At 38.3% G+C, this 19156-nt stretch overlaps 1 protein-coding gene across 1 annotated transcript in view; it reads right to left on the bottom strand.

Moving 5' to 3' along the window:
* Positions 1-18886, bottom strand: part of TMEM196 (transmembrane protein 196) — a 261077-nt gene extending 242191 nt beyond the window's left edge. Inside the window, exon 1 of the transcript XR_011463902.1 lies at positions 18775-18886. The gene's annotated coding sequence lies outside the window, so the exon portion shown is untranslated. The remainder of the gene's footprint in view (positions 1-18774) is intronic.
* Between the last annotated feature and the right edge of the window lie 270 nt (positions 18887-19156).

The raw sequence follows: 19156 nt of genomic DNA, 5'->3' as shown, positions 1-19156 counted from the left end.
CCAGCAATGAGAAGCCCGCGTGCCACAGCTAGAGTAGCCCTGCCTGCCACAACTAGAGAAAAGCCCCAAAGCAACAAAAATAAATAAATAGTATAACTGTAAAGCAATAAAGAGCCAGACACCCTGGAATGTGAAGTCAAGTGGGCCTTAGAAAGCATCACTACGAACAAAGCTAGTGGAGGTGATGGAATTCCAGTTGAGCTATTTCAAATCTTGAAAGATGATTCTGTGAAAGTGCTACACTCAATATGCCAGCAAATTTGGAAAACTCAGCAGTGGCCACAGGATTGGAAAAGGTCAGTTTTCATTCTAATCCCAAAGAAAGGATATTCCAAAGAATGCTCAAACTACCACACAATTGCATTCATCTCACTCGCTAGTAAAGTCATGCTTAAAATTCTCCAAGCCAGGCTTCAGCAATATGTGAACTGTGAACTTCCTGATGTTCAAGCTGGTTTTAGAAAAGGCAGAGGAACCAGAGATCAAATTGCCAACATCCCCTGGATCATGGAAAAGCAAGAGAGTTCCAGAAAAGCATCTATTTCTGCTTTATTGACTATGCCAAAGCCTTTGACTGTGTGGATCACAATAAACTGTGGAAAAATTCTGAAAGAGATGGGAATACCAGACCACCTGATCTGCCTCTTGAGAAATTTGTATGCAGGTCAGGAAGCAACAGTTAGAACTGGACATGGAACAATAGACTGGTTCCAAATAGGAAAAGGAGTTTGTCAAGGCTATATATTGTCACCCGGTTTATTTAACTTATATGCAGAGTACATCATGAGAAACGCTGGACTGGAAGAAGCACAAGCTGGAATCAAGAGTGCCAGGAGAAATCTCAATAACCTCAGATATGCAGATGACACCACCCTTATGGCAGAAAGTGAAGAGGAACTCAAAAGCCTCTTGATGAAAGTGAAAGTGGAGAGTGAAAAAGTTGGCTTAAAGCTCAACATTCAGAAAACGAAGATCATGGCATCCGGTCCCATCACTTCATGGGAAATAGATGCGGAAACAGTGGAAACAGTGTCAGACTTTATTTTTCTGGGCTCCAAAATCACTACAGATAGTGACTGCAGCCATGAAATTAAAAGACGCTTACTCCTTGGAAGGAAAGTTATGACCAACCTAGATAGCATATTCAAAAGCAGAGACATTACTTTGCCAACAACATCAAGAGGAAAAAAAACAAGGACAATGAAGGTATATGAAGTTTCTGGAATCTACAGGTATGAAAGAATTTAAACACAGCTCAACACCTAGGCAGATTTAACAGTTTCTATTATTCAATGTAGTGCTTCCAATCCAAAATTACAAGCTATGTTAGAGGGCAATGAAATAAATGAATCATCAAAACCAGACTCAGATATGACACAGACTTTGGAATTATTAGACAAGGAATTCTAACTAACAGTGATTAATATATTAAGAGCTTTAACGTAGAAAGTAGACAACATGAAAGAATAGATGGATAATTTTAAAAAAATAATAATAAATGATCAGAATGAAAAGTTGTTTTTTTTTAAAAAACTGTAACAAAAATGAACAATGCCTTCAATGGGCTTCTCAGTAGATATGACATGGCTGAGAAAAGATTCAGTGAAATTGAAGGTAAGTCAATAAAAACTTCCTAAATTGGAATATGAAGAAAATAGAAACATAACAGACAATCCAAGAACTGTAGGACAATATCAAAGACTTAACATGTATGTAATTTGAGTAAACAAAATTAGAATGAGAAGAAATTGTAGATGGAGAAGAAATATTTGAAGTTATAACTGTCAATAACTTTCCAAAATTAATCACAGATGTCCAACTATATAACTAAGAGCTCAAAAAGTATCAAGTAGGTAAATACCAAATAAACACATAAATGCATATCAGATTCAAATTTCAAGAAAACAAAGAGAAAGGAACCCAGAAAAAAAGCCACATTGTGACCTATAGAGGATCATGGACAAGAATATCAGTTACTTATCCTAAGAGACTATGTAAACAAAATGAAAGTAAAGTGAAATATTTTAAATGTTGAAGAACAAAGAAAAACATGAGGAGGAATTCTATATCAGTAAAATTACCCTTCACAAGTACACCCCCTCCAAAAATGAAATTCATCACAAACAAGACAACCTTGCAAGAAATATTAAAAGAAGCAATGCAGAGGACTTCCCTGATGGTGCAGCGGATAATGGCTGCGCTTTGCTGGAGCAGCCCGTGAAGAGATACCCCACGCCCAAGTAAGAGAAACCCAACTAAGGCGGTAGGTGTTGCAAGAGGGCATCAGAGGGCAAACACACTGAAACCATACTCACAGAAAACTAGTCAAATCTAATCACACTAGGACCACAGCCTTGTCTAACTCAATGAAACTAAGCCATGCCCTGGGGCAAACCCAAGACAGGCGGGTCATGGTGGAAGATTTGACAGAATGTGGTCCACTGGAGAAGGAATGGCAAACCACTTCAGTATTCTTGCCTTGAGAACCCCATGAGTAGTATGAAAAGGCAAAATGATAGGATACTGAAAGAGAAACTCCCCAGGTCAGTAGGTGCCCAATATGCTACTGGAGATCAGTGGAGAAATAACTCCAGAAAGAATGAAGGGATGGAGCCAAAGCAAAAGAATACCCAGCTATGGATGTGACTGGTGATAGAAACAAGGTCAGATGCTGTAAAGAGCAATATTGCATAGGAACCTGGAATGTCAGGTCCATGAATCAAGGCAAATTGAAGTGGTCAAACAAGAGATGGCAAGAGTGAATGTCGACATTCTAGGAATCAGCGAACTGAAATGGACTGGAATGGGTGAATTTAACTCAGATGACCATTATATCTACTACTGCGGACAGGAATCCCTCAGAAGAAATGGAGTGGCCATCATGGTCAACAAGAGAGTCCAAAATGCAGTAATTGGATGCTATCTCAAAACGACAGAATCATCTCTGTTCGTTTCCAAGGCAAACTATTCAATATCACAGTAATCCAAGTCTATGCCCCAACCAGTAATGCTGAAGAAGCTGAAGTTGAATGGTTCTATGAATACCTACAAGACCTTTTAGAACTAACACCCAAAAAGATGTCCTTTTTCATTATAGGGGACTGGAATGCAAAAGTAGGAAGTCAAGAAACACCTGGAGTAACAGGCAAATTTGGCCTTGGAATACGGAATGAAGCAGGGCAAAGACTAATAGAGTTTTGCCAAGAAAATGCACTGGTCAAAACAAACACCCTCTTCCAACAACACAAGAGAAGACTCTATACATGGCATCACCAGATGGTCAACAACGAAATCAGATTGATTATATTCTTTGCAGCCAAAGATGGAGAAGCTCTAACAAGACCAAGAGCTGACTGTGTGGCGGACCATGAACTCCTTATTGCCAAATTCAGACCTAAATCAAGAAAGTGGGGAAAACCACTAGACCATTCAGGTATGACCTCAATCAAATCCTTATGATTATACAGTGGAAGTGAGAAATAGATTTAAGGGCCTAGATCTGATAGATAGAGTGCCTGATGAAATATGGAATGAGGTTTGTGACACTGTACAGGAGACAGGGATTAAGACCATTCCCATAGAAAAGAAATGCAAAAAAGCAAAATGGCTGTCTGGGGAGGCCTTACAAATAGCTGTGGAAAGAAGAGAAGCAAAAAGCAAAGGAGAAAAGGAAAGATATAAACATCTGAATGCAGAGTTCCAAAGAAGAGCAAGAAGAGATAAGAAAGCCTTCTTCAGTGATCAATGCAAAGAAATAGAGGAAAACAACAGAATGGGAAAGACTAGGGATCTCTTCAAGACAATCAGAGATACCAAGGGAACATTTCATGCAAAGATGGGCTCGATAAAGGACAGAAACGGTATGGACCTAACAGCAGCAGAAGATATTAAGAAGAGGTGGCAAGAATACACAGAAGAACTGTAAAAAAAAGATCTTCATGACCCAGATAATCACGATGGTGTGATCACTGACCTAGAGCCAGATATCCTGGAATGTGAAGTGGGCCTTAGAAAGCATCACTACGAACAAAGCTAGTGGAGGTGATGGAATTCCAGTTGAACTATTCCAAATCCTGAAAGATGATGCTGTGAAAGTGTTGCACTCAATATGCCAGCAAATATGGAAAACTTAGCAGTGGCCACAGGACTGGAAAAGGTCAGTTTTCATTCCAATCCCAAAGAAAGGATATTCCAAAGAATGCTCAAACTACCGCACAATTGCACTCATCTCACACGCTAGTAAAGTAATGCTCAACATTCTCCAAGCCAGTCTTGAGCAATATGTGAACCGTGAACTTCCTGACGTTCAAGCTGGTTTTAAAAAGGGAGAGGAACCAGAGATCAAATTGCCAACATCCGCTGGATCATAGAAAAAGCAAGAGAGTTCCAGAAAAGCATCTATTTCTGCTTTATTGACTATGCCAAAGCCTTTGACTGTGTGGATCACAATAAACTGTGGAAAATTCTGAAAGAGATGGGAATACCAGACCACCTGATCTGCCTCTTGAGAAATTTGTATGCAGGTCAGGAAGCAACAGTTAGAACTGGACATGGAACAATAGACTGGTTCCAAATAGGAAAAGGAGTTTGTCAAGGCTATATATTGTCACCCGGTTTATTTAACTTATATGCAGAGTACATCATGAGAAACGCTGGACTGGAAGAAGCACAAGCTGGAATCAAGAGTGCCAGGAGAAATCTCAATAACCTCAGATATGCAGATGACACCACCCTTATGGCAGAAAGTGAAGAGGAACTCAAAAGCCTCTTGATGAAAGTGAAAGTGGAGAGTGAAAAAGTTGGCTTAAAGCTCAGCATTCAGAAAACGAAGATCATGGCACCCTGTCCCACCACTTTGTGGGAAATAGATGGGGAAACAGTGGAAACAGTGTCAGACTTTATTTTTCTGGGCTCCAAAATACCTGCAGATGGTGACTGCAGCCATGAAATTAAAAGACGCTTACTCCTTGGAAGGAAAGTTATGACCAACCTAGATAGCATATTCAAAAGCAGAGACATTACTTTGCCAACAAAGTAGTCTAGTCAAAGCTATGGTTTTTCCAGTGGTCATGTATGGATGTGAGAGTTGGACTGTGAAGAAGGCTGAGTGCCACAGAATTGATGCTTTTGAACTGTGGTGTTGGAGAAGACTCTTGAGAGTCCCTGGGACTGCAAGGAGATCCAACCAGTCCATTCTGAAGGAGATCAGGCCTGGGATTTCTTTGGAAGGACTGATGCTAAAGCTGAAACTCCAGTACTTTGGCCACCTCATGGGAAGAGTTGACTCATTGGAAAAGACTCTGATGCTGGGAGGGATTGGGGGCAGGAGGAGAAGGGGACGACAGAGAATGAGATGGCTGGATGGCATCACTGACTCAATGGACGTGAGTCTCAGTGAACTCTGGGAGTTGGTAATGGACAGGGAGGCCTGGCGTGCTGCGATTCATGGGGTTGCAAACAGTCAGACACGACTGAGTGACTGATCTGATCTAATGCAGGGGACACGTGTTCAATCCCTGCTCCAGGAATATCACACATGCTGTAGAGCAACTAAGCCCATGCTACAATTGTTTGAGCCTGCGCGCTCTAGGGCCGATGAACCGCACTACCAAGCCTGTGAGCCGCAATGACTGAATTCAGCATGCAGAGAGCCTGTGCTCCGCAACAAGCGAGGGCACCGTGAGAAGCCCATGCACTCGATGAAGAGCAGCCTCTGCTCACCCAAAGCAATGAACCCTAGGGCAGCCAAAAATAAATCAATACAAATAAATTTAAAAAAAGAAGTAATACAGGCAGAAGAAAAAGGGCAGGGGTTAGAAAACCAGAGCTACATAAAGAAAGGCAGGACAGAGAAAGAATAAAGAAAGGTAACATAAATGTTATATTTATCTCATTTATAATTGACCTAAAAGATAACTATTGGTAAAAGCAAAAATAAGTATTGGGTGATTATAGAACACAGATAAATTAAATGAATGACACAATATTATAATGGTGGGAAGAGGAATTGGAACTACTCTGTTAAAAGGTAATGCATAGCATGTGAACTGGTACAGTATTTGAAAACAGATTAGTTAAAAATGTATATCGTATATGATCAGTTCAGTTCAGTTGCTCAGTCGTGTCCGACTCTTTGCGACCCCATGAATCGCAGCATGCCAGGCCTCCTGTCCATCACCAACTCCTGGAGTTCACTAGAGCTTATTAATTATTTTAACTATAACTGATACACTAAGACAAAAGATAGAATCACATTAAATTTTAACTTGAAACAAGGGAAGGTGTAAAAATAGCAAGAAATGGGAGAGAAACAAAGTAACAAATAGTAAATAATCACTTTAAATATGAATTATCTAAATACATCAATAAAAAGACAGATTCTCAGAGTGGATTAATACAAAAACATGGCTCAGTTATATATTATCTATAATATTTCCAGTTCAAATATAAATACTCAGGTTAATAATAAAGTAATAGATAAAGAAATATTGTACTTTTAAACACTAATCAAAAGCTAGCTGAAGTATCCATGTTAATTTCAGAAAAGATGGTAATAAAGGTGTCAATTTTCCAAGTAGATTCAATAACCTTAACTTTGTATTCATCTAAGAGTGTAAGTGCCAAAATGCATGGGGCTATAACTGAGAGATTTGAAAACAGAAATGGACAAGTCCATGATTAAAGTTACTTCAAAGCCCTTCTGTCAGTAATTGATATATCAAGCAGGCAGAAAATCAGTAAAGATATCGGTGATCTGAACAACACTATCAATCAACTCTATATAATTGACATTTATGGAATACACCATTAAACAAGAACACAATATACATTTGTTTCAAGTGAACATGGAGTATACACTAAAACAGACCACATTTTGGACCATAAAACATATCTTAACGAATTTGAAAAACTAGATATAATACAAAGTTTGTTCTCAGATAATAATAAAATGGACATTGATAATAGATAGCTGGAAGAACCCCAAATGTGTTGGAGTTTAAACAACACATGAGTTAAAGAAGGCGGCTTAGGAGAACTTTTAAAAATACTTTTAATTAAATGAAAACAAAATAGAACTTATCAAAAATGGTAGGATGCAGCGAATGTAGTGCTTAGAAGGACACTTATAACACTAAAAATATAACTGTAGGGCTTCCCAGGTGGCTAAGTGGTAAAGAATCTGCCTGCCAATGCGGGGGACATGGGTTTGATCCCCTGTCCAGGAAAACCCACATGCTGCAGAGCATCTAAGCCTGTGTGCCACTACCACTGAGTCTCTGCTCTAGAGCCCGAAGCTGCAGTCACTGAGCTCAGGTGCCTCAACTACCAAAGCTCACACACCTAGAGGCCGTGCTCTAAAACAAGGGAAGTCCCAGCAATGAGAAGCCCGCGTGCCACAGCTAGAGTAGCCCTGCCTCGCCACAACTAGAGAAAAGCCCCAAAGCAACAAAAATAAATAAATAGTATAACTGTAAAGCAATAAAGAGCCAGACACCCTGGAATGTGAAGTCAAGTGGGCCTTAGAAAGCATCACTACGAACAAAGCTAGTGGAGGTGATGGAATTCCAGTTGAGCTATTTCAAATCTTGAAAGATGATTCTGTGAAAGTGCTACACTCAATATGCCAGCAAATTTGGAAAACTCAGCAGTGGCCACAGGATTGGAAAAGGTCAGTTTTCATTCTAATCCCAAAGAAAGGATATTCCAAAGAATGCTCAAACTACCACACAATTGCATTCATCTCACTCGCTAGTAAAGTCATGCTTAAAATTCTCCAAGCCAGGCTTCAGCAATATGTGAACTGTGAACTTCCTGATGTTCAAGCTGGTTTTAGAAAAGGCAGAGGAACCAGAGATCAAATTGCCAACATCCCCTGGATCATGGAAAAAGCAAGAGAGTTCCAGAAAAGCATCTATTTCTGCTTTATTGACTATGCCAAAGCCTTTGACTGTGTGGATCACAATAAACTGTGGAAAATTCTGAAAGAGATGGGAATACCAGACCACCTGATCTGCCTCTTGAGAAATTTGTATGCAGGTCAGGAAGCAACAGTTAGAACTGGACATGGAACAATAGACTGGTTCCAAATAGGAAAAGGAGTTTGTCAAGGCTATATATTGTCACCCGGTTTATTTAACTTATATGCAGAGTACATCATGAGAAACGCTGGACTGGAAGAAGCACAAGCTGGAATCAAGAGTGCCAGGAGAAATCTCAATAACCTCAGATATGCAGATGACACCACCCTTATGGCAGAAAGTGAAGAGGAACTCAAAAGCCTCTTGATGAAAGTGAAAGTGGAGAGTGAAAAAGTTGGCTTAAAGCTCAACATTCAGAAAACGAAGATCATGGCATCCGGTCCCATCACTTCATGGGAAATAGATGCGGAAACAGTGGAAACAGTGTCAGACTTTATTTTTCTGGGCTCCAAAATCACTACAGATAGTGACTGCAGCCATGAAATTAAAAGACGCTTACTCCTTGGAAGGAAAGTTATGACCAACCTAGATAGCATATTCAAAAGCAGAGACATTACTTTGCCAACAAAGATCTGTCTAGTCAAGGCTATGGTTTTTCCTGTGGTCATGTATGGATGTGAGAGTTGGACTGTGAAGAAGGCTGAGTGCCAAAGAATTGATGCTTTTGAACTGTGGTGTTGGAGAAGACTCTTGAGAGTCCCTTGGACTGCAAGGAGATCCAACCAGTCCATTCTGAAGGAGATCAGGCCTGGGATTTCTTTGGAAGGACTGATGCTAAAGCTGAAACTCCAGTACTTTGGCCACCTCATGGGAAGAGTTGACTCATTGGAAAAGACTCTGATGCTGGGAGGGATTGGGGGAAAGAGGAGAAGGGGACGACGGTGATGAGATGGCTGGATGGCATCACTGACTCAATGGACGTGAGTCTCAGTGAACTCCGGGAGTTGGTGATGGACAGGGAGGCCTCGCGTGCTGCGATTCATGGGGTCGCAAAGAGTTGGACACAACTGAGTGACTGATCTGATCTGATCTGATCTAAAGCAATAAAGATCTAAAATTTACATCTAAATTTTATATTAAGAATAGATTTAGATTCTTTTAGATTAACATTTTAATGAATTTAGATTAAACAAATTTAAAATTAAATTAATAATTTTAGATTAAAAAAGAATAAAGATCTATAATTTTTAAAAATCAAATAAAAAACAGAGTAAACAAATGGGAGCTAATTAAACTTAAAAATGTTTGAATAACAAAAGTAATCATAAAAACAAAAGAAAACCCTCAGAATGGGAGGAAATATTTGTAAATGAGGTAACCAAGTAGGGCTTAATCTCTAAAATATACAAATAGCTCATGCAGCTCAATATCAGAAAGACAAACAACCCCATCAAAAAATGGATAGAAGATCTAAATAGACATTTCTCCAAAAAAGATATACAATTGGCCAACCAGGCCATGAAAAGATGCTAAACAATGCTAATTATCAGAGAAATATAAATCAAAACTACAACGAGGTATCACCTCACACCTGTGAGAGGGGCCATCATCAAAAAATCTACAAACAATATATGCTGAAGAGGGCAGGGAGAAAAGGGAACCCTCCCACACTGTTGGTGGCAATTAAAATTGAAAAACTGAAAACAGAGCTACCATATGATCATGATACAAGAATCCACTCCCACACACATATCTGGAGAAAACCATAATTCAAAGAATTACAGGTACCCTAATGTTCATTGCAGCATTATTCACAGTAGCCAGGACATGGAAGCAACCTAAATGTCTATCAACAGAGAAATGCATAAAGAAGATGTGGTACATATATATAACAGAATATTAGCCATCAGTCAGTTCAGTGACTCAGTCATGTCTGACTCTTTGTGACCCCATGGATTGCAGCACGCCAGACTTCCATGTCCATAACGAACTCCTAGAGCTTACTCAAACTCATGTCCATCAAGTCAGTGATGCCATCCAACCATCTCATCCACTGTCGTCTCCTTCTCCTCCCACCTTCAATCTTTCTCAGCATCAGGGTCTTTTACAATGAGTCAATTCTTCATGTCAGGTGGCCAAAGTATTGGAGTTTCAGCTTTAGCATCAGTCCTTCCAATGAATATTCAGGAATGATTTCCTTTAGGATGGACTGGTTGAATCTCCTTGCAGTCCAAGGGACTCTCAAGAGTCTTCTCCAACACCACAGTTCAAAAGCATCAATTCTTCGGCGCTCAGCTTTCTTTACAGTCCAACTCTCACATCCATACATGACTACTGCAATAACCAAAGCTTTGACTAGACAGACCTTTGTTGGCAAAGTAATGTCTCTGCTTTTTAATATGCTGTCTAGGTTGGTCATAGCTTTTCTTCCAAGGAGCAAGCGTCTTTTAATTTCATGGCTGCAGTCACCATCTGCAGTGATTTTGGAGCCCAAAAAGATGTCTTTCACTGTTTCCCCATATATTTGCCATGAAGTGATTGGACTGGATGCCATGGTCTTAGTTATCTGAATGTTGTTTTAAGTCAACGTTTTCACTCTTCTCTTTCACTTTCATTAAGAGGCTCTTTAGTTCTTCTTTGCTTTTGTGCTTCATCCAGCCTGGCATTTCTCATGATGTACTCTGAATAGACGTTAAATAAGAAGGGTGACAATATACAGCCTTGTTGTACTCCTTTCCCATTTTGAAACCAGTCTGTTGTTCCATGTTTGGTTCTAACTGTTGCTTCTTGACCTGCATGCAGATTTCTTATTATTATATTCTTTTCTTATTATATATATTTCTTTTTATTATAATATTTTATTATTATACTAGCCATAGAAAAGAACAAAATAATGTCATTTGCAGCAACACAGATGGACCCAGAGATCCTCATACTGAGTGAAGTAAGTCAGACAGAGAAATACAGTTGGCTCAGTGGTGAAGAATCTGCCTGCAGTGCAGGAGATGTGGGTTGGATCCCTGGGTTGGAAAGATTCCCTGGAGCAAGAAAACAGCAACCCACTCCAGTATTCTTGTCTGGGAAATCCCATGGACAGAGGAGCCTAGTGGGCTGCAGTCCATGGGGTCACAAATGTGTGAACACAACTTAGCAACCTAACAGCATCACTTATATGTGGAATCTTAAAAAAAGCTACAAATGAATGTATCTATAAAAGTGAAATAGAGTTACAGAAGTAGAAAATAAACTTATGGTTACTGGGTTTGGGCAAATTGGAAAATTGGGATTTACACACACACACTACTATATATAAAATAGATAACTAATAAGGACCTACTGTATAGTGCAGGGAACTCTACTGAATGGTCTATATTGGAATATTATCTTTAAAAAGAGTAGATATATGTATTTGTATAACAGATTCACTTTTCTGTACACATGAAACACAACATTGTAAATCAATTATACCACAGTAAATTTTTTTAAAAAGCTCTTCCTTAAGAAACTAGAGAAGAAAAGCAGATTAAAAATCAAGAAAGCAGAAGAAAATTAATATTAAAAATTAGAGCAGAAACCAATAGAATGAGAAACAGGAAAATGATGAAGAAAAGCAGTGAATACAAAACTGTTTTTCGAAAATACCAATACCACTGGAAAAACTTTAGCTAGAATAGCCAAGAAAAACCAATGATGATACAATTGAATAATAATGCATTAAAGAGGTAGCCATTATCACTGACCCAATGGAAATGAAAATAATAAGTAGTACTATCAATTAATCTATGTTCAAAACTTGAAAATTTAGGCAAAATAGACCAGTTCCTTGAAAAACACTACTGAAACACACAAGGAAAAATAATAGGCATGTATCTTAAAGATTAATTAATAATTCTTCTTCTGATAAAAGAAATCAAAGATCCAGATAGTTTCACTAATGAATTCTACCAAACATTTAACACAAAATGACACCAAATATACAAAATTTCTTCTAGAAAGTAGAAGCACAGCAAATTCTTCATACCTCATTTTATGAGGACAGAATTATCCCAACACCAAATACAAGAAAACAAAACAGCATTTCATCGCAGGTGGATTCTTTACTGCTGAGCCACTGGGAAACCCAGAATGTACATAGGTTCCACTCAAGTACTACCTTCTTTTATGTAATGAACTTAAACATCCTTGGATTTTGGTATCCAAGGTGTTTCCTGGAACAAATCTCTCAAAGATACTGAGGAATGACTGTAACTCCATTTTGTTAGTTTAAAATTTTTTATTGAGATGAAATTTAGGTTACATAAAATTAAAAGTTTTAAAATAAACGATTCAGTGGCCATTTAATACATCCACAATGTTATACAATCATCACTGCTTTCTAGTTTCAAAATATTTTCATCACTCCAAAATAAAACACATTAAGCAATTATTCCCCATTTGACCCTTTTGCTGATTCCAGACCTTGCCAACTACCAATCTGCTCACTGTGTATACAGATTTATCTATTCTAGACATTTCATGTAAGTGGAATTGAACAATATGTGACCTTTGTGTCTTAACTGTTCCATTTAGCAAAATGTTTTCTAGGTATACCCACATTAGACAATGTATCAGTACTTCATTTTTTTTTTTACACTGAATAATATTCTATTGTTTACTGACACATATGTATATATTTTCACTTTTGTTGCTTTTGTTGTTATATCTAAAAATTCATTACCAGATGCAAGGCCATGAAGATTTATCCCTGTTTTCTTGTATAAGAGTTTTATACTTGAATCACTTATATTTAGCTTATGAAAGTGAAGTCCCTCAGTCGTGTCCAACTCTTTGCGATTCCATGGACTGTAGTCTACCAGGCTTCTCTGTCCATGGGATTTTCCAGGCAAGAGTACTCTAGTGGGTTGCAATTTCCTTCTCCAGGGGATCTTCCTGACCCAGGGATCTAACCCAGGTCTCCTGCAGGCAGATGCTTTACCTTCTGAGCCACCTGGCGTGAGGTTAAGGATAACTTCATTTTTTTGTATGTGGATATACTGTTATCCCTGGATCACATGTTTAAGAAACTTCTTTAACTACTAATGATCTTAGCACTTGTCAAAAATTAGTTGAGCACAGATGTATAGGTTTATTGATTGGCCTCTGACTATATTTTTTTTTCCATTTCTGATGTATAGAAACAGTTGACTTTTGTGTATTGATGGCATATTTTGTAACCTTGCAAAATCCACTGAAGGTTCAGAAAGGATTTCATGAACTTGTTTCCAGTTATTTTAAAGATGTCAACTTTACTTAATCCTCTGGTTGGATATTCCAATGATCTATAAATAATCTGAATTACTTTTTAATATCTACAAACTGATTCTAAAGTTTAGATGGAGAGGTCAGATTAGCCAACAACACTGAAGGAGAAGAACAAAATTGGAGGACTGATACCACCTGATTTCAAGACTTACTAAAAAAAAAAACTAAAGTATCCAGATCAGTGTGATATTGATGAAAAAACAGACAAATCAATGAAACAGAATAGAGTGCCCCAAAATAGACCCACATAAATATAATCAACTGGTCCCTGACATAAATAACTAAGGCAACACAATGGAGCAAAGAAAATCTCTTGAACAAATAGTACCAGAATAACTAGAAATTCACTTGCAAAAAAAAAAATCTAGACACAGACATTATAATCTTCACGAAAATTAACTCAAATGGATCACAGACCTAACTATAAAATGCAAAATAGTAAACTCCTAGAAAACACAGTAGAAAAACTACATGACCTTGGCTATGGTGATGCCTTTATAGATAAAATATCAAAGATACAACCTATGAAAGAAATAATTGATAATTTGAATTTCATTAAAACTTCTGCTCTGTGAAAGAATATCAAGAGAATGAGAAGATAAGCCACAGATTAGGAGAAGATATATGCAAAAGATATATCTATTTAAAAGACTTATCCAAGATATATAAAGAAATCTTAAAATTCAACAATATGAAAACAAATAACCCACTTAAAAAATGAACCAATGACCTTAACAAATTCCTCACGAAAAAAGATACACTAATAGTAAATAAGCATATAAAAAAGTGTTCCACGAGTCACCAGAGAAGTGGAATCTAAAACAATGAGATAACACTATATTCCTACTAGAATAGCCAAAATCCACATCCTGACAATACCAAATGCTGATAAGGAGTTTTAGGAACTCTCATATAATGCTGGTGGGAATGCAAAGTGGTACAGCCATTTCAGAGGACACTTGTAAATTTCTTACAAAAGTAGGCATATTCTTACCATATGATTCCACAATCATACTCTGGTACAATTTACTCGTACTGAAAACTGAAAACTTCTGTCCACACAAAAATCTGCACACAGATGTTCATAGATACTTTACTGATAATTGTTTAAACTTAGAAGCAACCAAATCCTTCAGTAACTGAATGGAGGAATAAACTCTGGTACATCTAAATACTGCAATACTATTTAGTACTAAAAAGGAATGACCTATCAAGCTATGAAATGACATGAAAAAAACATGAACACATATTCCTAAGTGAAAGAGGCCAATCTTAAAGAGCTACATACTGTATGTTTCCAAATATATATGATTCTGGAAAAGTAAAAATTGTGGCAATTTTAAAAAGATTAGTGTTTGGAAGTGGGGAATTGGGAGAGGTAGAAGGACACAGTGGAGATGAATAATCAGAACACAGAGAATTTTTAGGGCAGTGAAAATACTTTGCATGATTATGGATATATGTTATTGGACATTTGCCCAAACCCATAGAATATATTGAATAGGACACCAACAGCGAACTTAAAGTGAACTATGCATTGCGTGATCACGATTTGTCAATGTAGGATCATCATTGGTGAAAAAAAAAAGGACCATTCTGGTGAGTGATATTGATGAGAGGGGAGGATATTCATGTCTACAGATAGGAAGGAGTAAATGAGAAATCCTGTATTTTCCTCTCAATTTTATTTTAAACCTAAACTGTTCTAAAAAATAAAGTTTTTTAAAGAACACTTTTTTTTTAATTTTTTATTTTATTTTATTTTTAAATTTTACAATATTGTATTAGTTTTGCCAAATATCGAAATGAATCCACCACAGGTATACCTGTGTTCCCCATCCTGAACCCTCCTTCCTCCTCCCTCCCCATACCCTCCCTCTGGGTCATCCCAGTGCACTAGCCCCAAGCCTCCAGTATCGTGCATTGAACCTGGACTGGCGACTCGTTTCATACATGATATTATACATGTTTCAATGCCATTCTCCCAAATCTCCTCACCCTCTCCCTCTCCCACAGAGTCTGATAAGTATAGATAAGACTGATCTATAAAATTGTTCTAAATTTCTTGTTGAAGCCTAGGTATGTCATGCTTAATACATTTACTGACCATTTGTTTAGTGATTTTATCAAGGAAAGAAAGAAACTATACCCACTATGACTTGTTCTAAATGCATATATGTTCATTTTTCATGATCATTTTTTCCCTCAGATGCTCAGAAACTATTTGTTTAAAATGCACTCTAGAATATTGCTGAGATAAAGCCATTAGTCTATAGTTAGTGAGATAATGCTGTCTTTTTCCTTTTGAGAATAAGAAATTTTTTTTCTAGCCAATAGCCAGAGTCAAGGGGCAAATGAAGAGAATTAAGAAATGTTTAACATTTATTGTAGAAAATGAAAAAATTTAAATATATATAGTGCACAGAATTATATTGAAAAGGATTAATGTTTAAGATTCTGAGGAGGAGGAAGGAAACTTTCATCGATAGAATAAGAATAGAGAATGATGACAGGAAAAGGAGAAAGCAAAGCTTGAAACAGTAAGTATGAGATTGATCCCGCAGAAGGAGAAAACACATTCTGAAAAAAAGAAAAAGATTCAAAGAGCATGCTCACCAAACACTGGCAAGCTCCAAAGGGGGGAAAAAAAGTGAGAACCTGAAGCATTTGATAGCACTCCGCGGTGTTACATAGAAGTTTAAAGTATTCTCAACAACACTGAATTAGAATGAAAGTTAAGAGACATCAGATGAGATCAGTCACTCAATCGTGTCCGACTCTATGCGACCCCATGAATCACAGCACGCCAGGCCTCCCTGTCCATCACCAACTCCCGGAGTTCACCCAGACTCACATCCATCAAGGCGGTGATGCCATCCAACCATCTCATCCTCTGTCATCCCCTTCTCCTCTTGCCCCCAATCCCTCCCAGCATCAGGGTCTTTTCCATTGAGTCAACTCTTCGCATGAGGTGGCCAAAGTACTGGAGTTTCAGCTTTAGCATCAGTCCTTCCAAAGAAATCCCAGGGCTGATCTCCTTCAGAATGGACTGGTTGGATCTCCTTGCAGTCCAAGGGACTCTCAAGAGTCTTCTCCAACACCACAGTTCAAAAGCATCAATTCTTCGGCACTCAGCTTTCTTCACAGTCCAATTCTCACATCCATACATGACCACAGGAAAAACCATAGCCTTGACTAGATGAACCTTTGTTGGCAAAGTAATGTCTCTGCTTTTGAATATGCTATCTAGGTTGGTCATAACTTTCCTTCCAAGGAGTAAGCGTCTTTTAATTTCATGGCTGCAGTCACCATCTGCAGTGATTTTGGAGCCCAGAAAAATACAGTCTGACACTGTTTCCACTGTTTCCCCATCTATTTCCCATGAAGTGATGGGACCAGATGCCATGATCTTCGTTTTCTGAATGTTGAGCTTTAAGCCAACTTTTTCACTCTCCTCTTTTACTTTCATCAAGAGGCTTTTGAGTTCCTCTTCACTTTCTGCCATAAGGGTGGTGTCATCTGCATATCTGAGGTTATTGATATTTCTCCCGGCAATCTTGATTCTAGCTTGTGTTTCTTCCAGTCCAGCATTTCTTATGATGTACTCTGCATATAAGTTAAATATACAGGGTGACAATATACAGCCTTGACGAACTCCTTTTCCTATTTGGAACCAGTCTGTTGTTCCATGTCCAGTTCTAACTGTTGCTTCCTGACCTGCATACAAATTAACTACAATTCAGAACTCACTCTTGACAATTCATGTGTATCTAATGATACCAGGAATGGAACATGAAGGCCAAGATGGAGGAGCAAGATAAGGTCATTGTGATTCATTCCAACTCTACTAAAATAGTGATCCCTTATTGCGGGGAGCCAGAGTGAGGACCTCCACCCATGGCAAAGGTCATGAGGAAGGAGGCTGGACATACGCAAAGGCAGGATCGAACCTCAGAAGTCCCTCTGGAAATTTTCGAGCATCTACCCCCAAAAACCAGAGTCTGCCTACTTTACTGTTTTGTGTTCTTACCTCTGACTTTACTGGGTGCTGTCCCCTACCACCATCTCGCTCTCTCTGATAAAGAGTTAACTTACAGCTCCAGTTAATAAAGTTCCTGGGCATTAGGAGTGTTTAAATCCAAACCCCTCAGATAGTTCTCTAACTCGCCTGACAAGTTTACCCGGACTCTTACAGCTATGTATACGATTGTTTACAGTCTCTCAGCCTGGAGAGGCACGGGAAGCTTAAGATATTCAAATAGCTTAAAGCCTCTCAGAGAGTTAGAAACTGTCAGAATAAAACTAGTAAAAGATTTTATTGATGAGCCAATGCTTGCTGTCAAGTTTCTACATCCCCTGTATTGTATCCTTGAATGTGTATTAATTAATATAGTTGGTATGTAGAAAAAATAAGTAGTGGCCTTGGTGTTAGCAACTTTAGACCCTTAAGGTAATAAATTATTTCCTTTGTTGTAAACCCACTGCACCTCTGTCCTATAGGAATGTAACTTTAACACCTTCGGAGGATGGCGCCAAACTTTAAAATAATTACTCTTAGAGAAAATAAGTCTTACGGTTGACAAACCTTTGTCAAGAGTCATAAAATGTTAATAGGCCTTCTGGCCAGAAGATGATGTAAATCACCTAAACCATTTGTATACGATAAATTTGCAGGAAAGAAATCCTGGTTTTGATAAGGATCAAAGACTGCTGACTCTGCATGATTTCACGCCCCCTATTATCTTCTATGTACAACTTATGGTATAAAAGCCCCTGTTGAAAATAAAACTACGGGCCTTGCTCACCGAAGTTTGGTCTCCCCATGTCATTCTTTCTTTTCACATTTCAGCTGAGTCTCCATCTGGAGCATGGAGGTCCTCTGCGACCATTTATTTGCCTGGGCTTCTAAGACCCACTGGAGAAGGTGCCTAAGGTGGGGCACCTTCTGCTATTTGAGAGGGCACCTGCAGCCTCTGTGGTCAGAGCTAACCTGATGTTATAGGTTATATTGATTTTCCGCATAAACCAAGCTACTCAGCCTCTTTTCTCCACTGAATTTTCCTACTGAGCTATCCTCATTCTATTACTCTTTATATCTTTGATAAATATTTAAATTAATCACCGACGCCGTCTCCCCTTTGAATACCCTGGATCAGCCAGGGCTGGACCTTGGCACCTTATATAGCACATAAGATGCACATATGGAAGCTACATATGGATTACTATAATATTCAAAATTAAGTTTTATTGTTATACTCACTTTGTCAATAGATAAACTGAAATTAAGAGACGTTAAGCGATTTGGCCCAAGTCACATAGCTAGTACGTGGTGGAAATGGTGCAAAAATTCAATTCTGTTACTATACAGCCTAATTTTTTAACCAGTAAGTTTGCAAGCTATGGTTATCCTGCTTGATTTTTCACTATTGCTCCTCTTAAAAGATAGATATAGCCAAATTAATGTTTGTAATATTTTTCTGAATATTTAGAACTAAAAAACTTGCTTAAAGTAATTCAGGGCTGAATTATCTAGAGACGAAACCATCACATTTACCTTCTGTTCAACAGGATCATGCAATGCAGTGCAGGGGCTGATACTCAAAAGCCAAAAGCTAATCCCTTTATCATTTAGGCACAACAGTATCTCAGGCTCCAGGGTTTCTTCTTCCTGTACATAAAATGATACACATGGTTAGTCTGAGGCCCTGTGTTTGTGCATTATTCTCATCCCTAAGTGTAACAGAACAGAGGATGCTTTGTTAAGGGCATCTGTGTTTCATTCAATCCAATTCTAAACTGACTCAGCAAAATTATTCCAAGCCTGACATGTTCAATGCTTTTGTAGTTGTTGTATTCCAGGGGAGTTTGGTTACACTGGAAGGTACCCAAATGGGGAGACCAGAGCAGGGCAGTGCTGTCTGACACTCCCAACTGAG

Source organism: Bos mutus, chromosome 4 (assembly GCF_027580195.1).
Source record: "Bos mutus isolate GX-2022 chromosome 4, NWIPB_WYAK_1.1, whole genome shotgun sequence".
In the NCBI taxonomy this organism is placed as follows: Eukaryota; Metazoa; Chordata; class Mammalia; order Artiodactyla; family Bovidae; genus Bos; species Bos mutus.
Note: the sequence above shows the minus strand (reverse complement) of the source record. Positions and strands in the feature narration are given on the sequence as shown.